Raw genomic sequence first — 10000 nt, forward strand, 5'->3', positions numbered from 1 at the left:
GCAAGATCTCGCAGTCGAAAAATCTATTCACGGTCTATGGAGATTTCCTCATAGTTCGAAAAATCTACTCGCAATCTGACAAGATTTCCTCGTAGTTTGAAAAATTCACTTTCAAACTGACAAGATTTTCTCGTAGTTTGAAAAATTTACTTGCAATCTGACAAGATTTTCTCGTAGTTTGAAAAATTTACTTGCAATCTGACAAGATTTTCTCGTAGTTTGAAAAATTTACTTGCAATCTGACAAGATTTTCTCATAGTTTGAAAAATTCACTTTCAAACTGACAAGATTTTCTCGTGGTTTGAAAAATTTACTTCCAATCTGACAAGATTTTCTCGTAGTTTGAAAAATTCACTTCCAATCTGACAAGATTTTCTCGTAGTTTGAAAAATTCACTTTCAAACTGACAAGATTTTCTCGTAGTTTGAAAAATTCACTTCCAATCTGACAAGATTTTCTCGTAGTTTGAAAAATTCACTTCCAATCTGACAAGATTTTCTCGTAGTTTGAAAAATTCACTTTCAAACTGACAAGATTTTCTCGTAGTTTGAAAATTCACTTCCAATCTGACAGATTTTCTCGTAGTTTGAAAAATTCACTACCAATCTGACAAGATTTTCTCGTAGTTTGAAAAATTCACTTCCAATCTGACAAGATTTTCTCGTAGTTTGAAAACTTTACTTGCAATCTGACAAGATTTTCTCGTATTTTGAAAACTTTACTTGCAATCTGACAAGATTTCCTCGTAGTTTGAAAACTTTACTTGCAATCTGACAAGATTTTCTCGTATTTTGAAAAATCTATTTGCATTTTCTGACAATCTGAACTAGATTTTCTCGTAGTTTGAAAAATTTACTTGCAATGACAAGATTTTCTCGTAGTTTGAAAAATCCTATTTGCATCTGGCAAGATTTTCTCGTAGTTTGAAAAATCTACTTGCAATCTGACAAGACTTTCTCGTAGTTTGAAAAATCTACTTGCAATCTGACAAGACTTTCTCGTAGTTTGAAAAATCTACTTGCAATCTGACAAGACTTTCTCGTAGAGTTCGAAAAATTTACTTACGATCTGAGATTTTCCTCGCAGTTCGAAAAATCTGTTCTCGAGCCGCCAAGAAGATTTCCTCATAATTCGCAGGATCTACTCGCGATCTATCTAGATTTCCAGGCAGTTCGAAAAATATACACGCAAATCACGATCTGCCAAGATTTTCTCGTAGCCCACAGGATCTACTCAAGATCTGACAAGATTTTCTCGTAGTTTAAAAAAGTTAATTGCGATCTGACATGATATCCTCGTATTTTGACAAATCTAGTAGCGATCTGACAAAATTCTCTCGTAGTCCGTAAAATTTACTTACGATATAGCAAGGTTTCTGATAGTTCGAAAAATCTGCTCTCGATCTGGCAAGATTTCCTCATAACTCGTAGCATCTACTCGCAATATGTTAAGATGTCTTAACATATTTCGAAAAACTTATCTTGCAAACTGTCAACATTTCCTCGTAGTTCGAAAAATCTACTCGTGATCTGCCAGGATTTCCCCATAACTCGTAGTATCTACTCGCTATCTATCAAGATTTCCTCATATTTCGAAAAACTTACTTGCGATCTGTCGAGATTTCCTCGTAGTTCGAAAAATCTACTCGTGATCTGCCAAGATTTCCTCCCAACTCGCAGGACCTACTCGCAATCTGTCGAGAAATTCTCCCCAAGACCTGACTGACGGTTTCCCTGAAATGTGACGATGCTGTTCTGATTGAAGTCTTTCAGTGACAAATTTCCCAACTCAAATATTGAAGGATGTTGAAAAAATACATTGTCATTTATGTCAACAAAGGATATTTTCACACATAAAACCGGGAAGGGAAAAACGACAAGAGAGATAATAAGCTGAGTCAGCGCTACAAAGGAAAGGTGATACGTAAGCAGAACAAAACGGATGATTTTCTGATGCTAAATACGTATACAAAAATTAACCTATCAATAAACGAATGTATAAATAAATGAAATAATAACAGACTATATAAAAATCATTAAATGCCAAATTAAACTGCCACGTAAGAAGGGGGGTGGGTTGGGGTAAGGTGGGTGGAGGGAGCCATCCCACCTCAGTGCCGGTCCGAAGCCCCGATAACCTGAGTGGGTTGGAGTCAGGAAGAGCATTCCTCCATAAAATGTCTGCCAAAATAATGAAATGGAGCCGTTCAAAAAAAAAAAATGAAGGAGGCTCACTAAAAACAGCAACCCTAACTAAGGATTGAGCCAAGAAGAAAATGAAATAGAATAAATAAATAGTAACTTGAAATATGCCCAAATTAACAGGTTTCTCCATAAAGAAACAATAATCTAACGTCAGAACGCACGCAGGTAGTCAGGTAAAAACATGCAGAAACTCACGCAAAGATAAAAGACCATCTCCATCAGATTAATTGCTTGACAAAACAAAATTAAGCAACAACTTAAGACCTGGTCAGCACCTGGATGAATGATACAAAGAATTGTTTTTTTTTTTTTTTTTAAATGTTACGTTGGGTCATTAAGGGAAATTCCAAGTCTTAGGTATGTGGAAGCCCTTAGTTAAATTAGACTAGAATAGGCTGGACCTTTTGGCTGAAATAGCAGGAGGATTTTATGTCATATGTGAAAAATAGCATTTCTACGACATTCTGAACGCACCATACTACATTAGGTGATGCTTCGTGGCCAAAATAACCTAAAACATTTTGGGTATCCTAAATCAAGTAAGGTCACCAACTTGCACTACAGGCGGGCAAGTTATTGCATTGATGCACAAAGCATCTATACACCAAACATATAACAAATGTATGATAAGAGGCCAGAACTCTTCTCCATGCACCCACGTGTGGCCCATGTAACCAAGGCATTGGCCACTGACGATTCAGAAGCTAGAGCCATGCCCTCCCCCAAACCCCCCACCGCTTGCTTACAGGAACAGCGTGGTCATATGCCAGTGAAAATATCAAAACGCTGTGTAGGACCTGAACTTAAGACTACAATGCAATGTCGACAGCAATATCACTGAGCTAAAACAACCTTACGACAATTAGGACACCTCGGATGCCGTGTTTAGGTATTTATGGAAAATCAAAATAAAAGTAAAAGTTCAAAGGATGTTTTGGTGAGCCTGTGAAAAGTTAAATTGGCGCTTCTTCGGTTAAAATGAAAGCTCCAGAACTTTTTAGTCTCTTTATATCAGACAGGTGAGGTCTCACATAGAACAAATGTAAGTTTTATGTAAAGTATTTATGGAAAATAGAGTTTTAATGATTATGGATGGCCTGATTTGAATAGATCCTCTGCTAAGTTATGTCACCTGCTGGAATCAATCCAAATCCCAAGTTAATGAAATGTTTCATCAAGTGTTTCCTTTCACAAACATCAGGAAGCTGTTGTTTTCTACTGTTTTCCAAAACCTCTTTGAATGTTCCTTGAAAATAGAGAATCCATAATAAACCAAGAAGAGTAGATAAAAATCTAAAGAATGTCACAAACCATTAATATATGCATGGGTAGCACATGAAAATAAAGCAAAAAATGAGTCAAAGATTCTACAAATACATTACCAAATGAAGTGTGCTGGGTGTACCTTCATGCTCAGAAACTCAAACCCTAGACCAGTGGTTCTCAATAAGGAGAAAATTTTCCCCTAGGGAGAAATTTCGGAGTTTCGGGGAGGAAGGGATTGTAACGACAAATTGGCAGGCTCAAGCTGGCTCTAGAACCACACAAAATGCGCGTGCATCAGTCCGCACCACTGAGAGGTCACGCTGCTGGGCTTTCTCTCCGCTAGCTTGTGTGTTAGTGTGTTTGTGTTAGTATATTGTTGCATATTATTTGGAAATACACCTTTTGAGACACAATTTTGGAAGGGAGGGTTGCGAGGATGACAGTCTGACATATGGTGAAAGGGCGCATGGTCTAACTATGGGTGAGAACCACTGCCCTAGACTGTGCGCAGCCGCGGTACACGGAAAACGGCCGAGAGAGAAAAGACAAAATACTGTACACCGCCCAATATCAATAAATTTGTACGAGGCTTCCCACAAAGATCCATCTCCCCGTTACGCAACTATCCAACTATTTCGGAACAATAACAGCCCCACAACGAGGTCTGAATTACTCCTCATGGCAGTGAATGATGATTTCCGTTTTTCCGGGTTCCCATAAATCTTCCCTTTGGAATTGTCAGCCGTGAATTCCACTTCCGTCGGGGATTAGATTCTACTGTTTACGCTCATACGCAATGAATTATTCAGCAAATTCGTAAATAAGCAAACGCATAAATGGCAAGTTGTTCAGTTCACGGCTTTTCGGCATGAAAATAAAATACAGGGACAAAGTACTTATATTACCATATTGTACTCCCAAACTGATATATATATATTATATATATATATATATATATATATATATATATATATATATATATATATATATATACTATACTATATATGTGTGTGTGTAGAGAGAAAAAAGAGAGAGAGAGAGAGAGAGAGAGCTACATATACACATATATATATATATATATATATATATATATATATATATATATATATATATATATATAGTATATATACCTATAGGTATCCGGTTAAATACAATATAAATACCATTACACAGATATATACATATGTATATTACCGGTATATACATACACTATAAATCCCCGTACATACTCTAGATACATACATAAACGTACAAGCGAGTACCATACAAAATTTGAATGAAAAAATTTCTAACGAAAAAAAATGTCATTAAATCCGTTTAAAACCCTTAAAAATAAACTAAATAAAACCAACAAATACACAAAATAAAAATTAAACCAAATGACTACTTCAACAGCAAACAAACAAAATAACATCCACAGCCGAAGCATGCTATAAATGCTCACCAATCAAGAGCTCCATAGAACCCTGTAGATGGAGAATCCTTTGTTATGGTTTGATAAGGCTTCTCCCAATTTACTGCCAGATGCAGTAGATATAAAACTTACTCGACAGCAAACATGAACAAATGAACTAAAGTGAGCTCGCACTTGCACGAACGAGTTGTGCGTACAACTAGGTACATTTCATTCATTCATTTACAATATATGGTGTGTGTGTGTGGTATATATATATATATATATATATATATTATATAATATAGATAATATATATATGAGTAGTATTCCCTCTTTTTTCTTTGATACACAAATTATGTATAGATATCAAATATATATATATATATATATATATATATATATATTATATATATATATATAGAAATGTTATAGGTATAAGTATCGAAGCAAGATACCTGGAAATACCCTTTTTTATTTATTTATGGGAGAGAGAGAGAGAGAGAGAGAGAGAGAGAGAGGAGAGAGAGAGAGAGAGAGAGAGAGATTAGAGTTAGTCATAAGCGTTGAACTTCATAAAAGTGTGTGTGTATGTATATTATATATATAATATATATATATATATATATATATATATTATTCCTCATGAATGCATTCCTCACTCAGGAGAGAGAGTATACTAGCGTTCTCTATACAGCTCATTTCACATAAGACATAAAAAAGTAATTCGTATAATTCAAATAAAATCAAATAGACGCAGCTTCTAGCAACGATCATAAACGATCAATTTAGACAAAACATAAAAACAAAACAGTGCTACACTAGAATGCCACATGGATTGAACAGAAAGCTATTAGGCCTATAGCGTCTTCTGCCTACATTACAGTATAGCTATGAAGAATTTACTGTGGTTAAAACAATATTCAATGTTATTTACCATTATTACTATAAGTGTTATTGAGATCTACAGAAATGTACCGTACTTTTAAGTACAGCAGAGCAATTAACCAAAGGTAGACTACGTATAGCTTTCCGTCATGACAGCAACAATATTGCAACTAGGCCTATGGGAAATTACAAGGAGCTGACACAGCAGTACGAATACTATGATAAACAATACAGGCTACATGACTAAAGACGGATCTTATTCAATACACATACATTTTATGCATTAACATTGCTCAAGGTTGAAAAGAAAATGTCCTAAGTAGGAAATAATAAAGATAGGGAAATAATAACCTAAGACTAATCAACGTATAACTCACCCTAGGCTTGTGCACTCTGTTTGGCCTCAGTGTCTTCATATTAGCGGAGGATTCTTCAGCGTTCTTTCAGGATAATTTTACTGCTAAACTACACTATTCAACGACCCTTCCATCTTATGCGTTTCTGTTGCACAACATCCACCAGCTGCAAGCACATCCATCTTTAAGGCAACATGGACAAAGACTCTTTTTTGTTGTTTTCGAACATTTCACGTAAAAAGGCCCAAGGGAAGCGTTTCCCCTGAAGAAATTAGTTTAGCGGATCTCACGGTGTGATCAATTTAAATCATAAGATAAAGTAAATGACAGGCCGTGCCTAACTGTACATAGGAACGCACGCCGCATGATGCACCTTGTATTAAGGGAGCCGTACCCTTCCTGTCAGTACGCCGCCGTACCCAGGCGTGCTACATAAAAAAAATGTCTTTCCTTAAAGTAACACCCACACTAATAGCAACAGGTCAGTCAAGCTCACACATGACGACCCTTTGGTGACGAACTGCTCATCGCTACGATGGTCGCAAAAAAATAAGCCAGGTCGTAACCCACCAACGACAAAGCAAGGTCGTCGTTGGCATATACGACTAAAACCGCCGTCTGGCTGTTGTCTCACCCTGTGGGATCTTGTACTTGAAGGCTTGGAAAGCGCGAGAGGATACCGGCGACTAGACTGATGCGAAACGAAGCTTGCAAATAGGCCTAAAATCCGCTGGGGTCGAAGGGAAGTTATGGTGGATCTTTTTCCGAGATTGACAACGCGACACGGCCGTCAAAAATAGTCTGACTGAGGGCGCGGTGGACTGGGGCTTGATAGCAGTTTCTAGGTTCTCTTGCTGCCGCCGAACTCCGTCCAAACTGTCGTACGGCGCATGACCTCCTCCCTCCCCCTCCCGTTACCCCAACCCAGCCAAACGATCTCCTACTCCTACAGCAAGGGCTCCTCCCCTCTCACCTGCACACACTCAAAAAAAGTGAAATAATAACGATAACCATTTTGCCTGCATGACAAGAAAGATGTTACACCAGGCTGACACACACACACAACGTGACCGACATGCAGTGCCTTCCCTCAAAAGCATCAGTCATAAAATACTGGACCCGGTTACCTGCTTTCATAATTTTTTGCAAAAAAAATAAAAATGAACTTCAGCGAAGCTCTCCTCGATCTCTCGACGTGGATATGAAGTCGCTGAAAGTGAATTTCAGTGGCGCAAAATGGCACTGATTACGTGTCTGGGATTCAAATTTATTCAAGGCAAGAAATAAAAGAGGGCTGATCTCGACGGAGGGAAATCAAGAGGAAATAAAAAAATGGATCTCTTTAGATCGGCTGTAACCACGGCAATCATCTGCAGAGTCCAGAAACCTCGTATACGAAGCTGGGAGTGATCAATATGGTAAGGGCAGAGCACGCTCGGGGAATGTCGGCACAGCAGGAGAGGCAGAAGGGTTCGGGGGAGGGGGGCGAAGGGGGAAAGGCGTCCCTGGGTTCTCGCAACCTGTCAGTGTGTCTGTGCGTTCGACAGCTATTTCCCGAAACTTGTGTTTTGTTCCCTGAATTATTTCCACGTTTACGGCATGTTTTCCTCTTTTTTATTCTTATTTATTCTCGTCTGTTTCTGAGAGCCTGGCCACCACTTGCTAAATGTTTCCGAGCGTCTGTGGATTTCTGTCTGTTTCCACAGAAGTCTCTGCGTTATCTCCACGTCGTCTGTGGGTGCATGGTGGTCGCTAAGATAAGGAAGAGATGAAAAAATCAATTTACCTCCGAGTGAGATAATCCCAGAAAAAATCAGTTTCCCGGAAAAAAAAAGATGGCACATTTGGATTATATACTTCGGAAAGAAGTGCGAGAGGGGGGAACCATGGTAGAGGGGAACAGGGTAATGGAAGAGGGGAAACTTGAGAGTGAAAGGATGGGGAGGAGGAAAGTGAAGGCTTCATGAACCTCCTCCTCCCTCACTACCACAGGCAAACCGCGTGTTTCCTCCGCCGGGTGAGAGAGAGAGAGAGAGGGAGAGAGAAGGAGGGGGCCGGGGTAAGAGAGGGAGATAGGCTGTCATGTCCAGGCAGCATGCTTTGACCACCTACCTTCCAGAACCTTTTCCAGGGGTGAGGGAGGGGAGGGGAAAGAGAGAAAGAGAGAGAGGGGAAGGGAGAAAGAGGGAGAGGGGATGGGGGAAAGAGGTAGAGGGAGAGGTGCTCGTGGTAAGGCGCGTGCGCCATTCTGCCCTCTCTTTTTTTTCCCCCTTCTCGGTTAATGCTTCGTATCGTTTCTCTCTCCTGTCTCTCTGACTGGGGCCTCTCTCTCTCTCTCTCTTGAACGAGGAGATGAGCATCTCGAGGCATCATTTGCAATCTCTCTCTTTCTCTTTCTCTCGCTGATGCAGACCTGTCGCAGAGGTTTACTGCGTCGGGGTGACGCAGCCTGTAGGGATCCCCTTTTTTTGTCTTTCTTCTTCCCCTCCTTACCTGACCCAACCCTTTTCTCTCACCTGATTTCCCCTCACATGCATCACAAGAGAGAGAGAGAGAGAGAGAGAGAGAGAATTTAGTTAGGGACAAGCGCCAATGGGAAATATGTAAATCGAATTTTGGAGGAGTCTCTCACTCTTTTGTATCATTCTCATCTGACGATCCGACACTTTTTCTCTCATATGTATCTCGGAAATTTAGAATTTTTTAAAGAAACTCTCTCTCTCTCTCTCAGATCTGCATATTCCATTGTCTCACGAATGACTCATCGCCTCTTTCCTGGTGTCTTCTAAGTCACCTGGAGAGAGAGAGAGAGAGAGAGAGAGAGAGAGAGAGAGAGAGAGAGAGAGAGAGACTTGGAAAGTCGGGGTGGGTTGCTAAATCTCGTTCTCTTTCATTTCATTAGAAACCACCTCTCTCTCTCTCTCTCTCTCTCTCTCTCAGATATTTATTTACGTATTGCAAGGCCTTGCATTCTCAACCCACTTGTGCTTGCTTTTAATTATTCTTGTATCCAGGTTAAAATTTCACTCTAATGTCTACTGTTCCCAGGTCATTAGTCTTCCTCACTCATACCTTACTTTCACGTCAAACTTTCTCTTACTTTCACCAAGCTATTCCCTTGCTGCACCATTATACTTTCCTACATTTAGAGCATCATTTTTCTTACCTCTCCCTCGCACTTTCTTCTGATTTTCCCTTATACTTCCCCCCACTATCTAAACTTATATATGCCCTTGATTTCACTTTGTACTTTTTCCTTATTTTCGTCTCATACTTTCTTTTGGTATCACCTGACGCTTTCCCTTACGTTATTAAGTCTTATACTTTTCCCTTTCACCCAAGACTCTTCCTTACTTTTAAAGTGTTGTACTTTTTCATGACTTAATTCAGATAATTTCCATGAAATTCGTTTATCCTGCCTTATCTATGCCTTATACTGTCCCTTTTAACGTCTTATACTCTCTTAACATTCTCCCTTTCACTTACTTCCCTGGCATTCATCAATACTTTCACTTACTTTTCCTTCCGCTTTATACTTTCCCTTACTGTCACGCTCCAGTTCAGTACCCTTTCTAGAACTAACTTGCTTTTTCCTCATGATAAAATCTTATTATTTCTACGGAGTTCCTTTATGATTAACGATTATATAACTGATTTTCTTCATAGTACCTTGACACTGGGATAGCTCGTATATCTTCCCTTAGGCCTTATGTCTCACCTGATATTCGTTGTCCACCAACCTTTGAAAAGTATATTTTTCCTTACACCACATAACCTATTTGATCAAATACCCAAGACGGTGAGAGAGAGAGAGAGAGAGAGAGAGAGAGAGAGAGAGAGAGAGAGAGAGAGAGAGAGAGATTTATCCATTCATATCTGTTATTGAACGCAAA

At 39.2% G+C, this 10000-nt stretch overlaps 1 protein-coding gene across 11 annotated transcripts in view; it reads right to left on the minus strand.

Moving 5' to 3' along the window:
• The window catches only part of LOC135203583 (blood vessel epicardial substance-like), a 262933-nt gene that overhangs the window by 216091 nt on the left and 36842 nt on the right, over positions 1-10000 (minus strand). For 3 of the 11 annotated variants that reach the window (XR_010311961.1, XM_064233348.1, XM_064233350.1), the window contains exon 1: positions 6129-6989. The exons of 1 other annotated variant lie outside the window; for it this stretch is intronic. The gene's annotated coding sequence lies outside the window, so the exon portion shown is untranslated. Of the gene's footprint in view, positions 1-6128; positions 6993-10000 lie in introns of those variants that run through there. 7 more of the 11 variants (XR_010311965.1, XM_064233349.1, XR_010311966.1 and 4 more) reach the window with 5 other exon arrangements.

This window comes from Macrobrachium nipponense, chromosome 36, assembly GCF_015104395.2.
Source record: "Macrobrachium nipponense isolate FS-2020 chromosome 36, ASM1510439v2, whole genome shotgun sequence".
In the NCBI taxonomy this organism is placed as follows: domain Eukaryota; kingdom Metazoa; phylum Arthropoda; class Malacostraca; order Decapoda; family Palaemonidae; genus Macrobrachium; species Macrobrachium nipponense.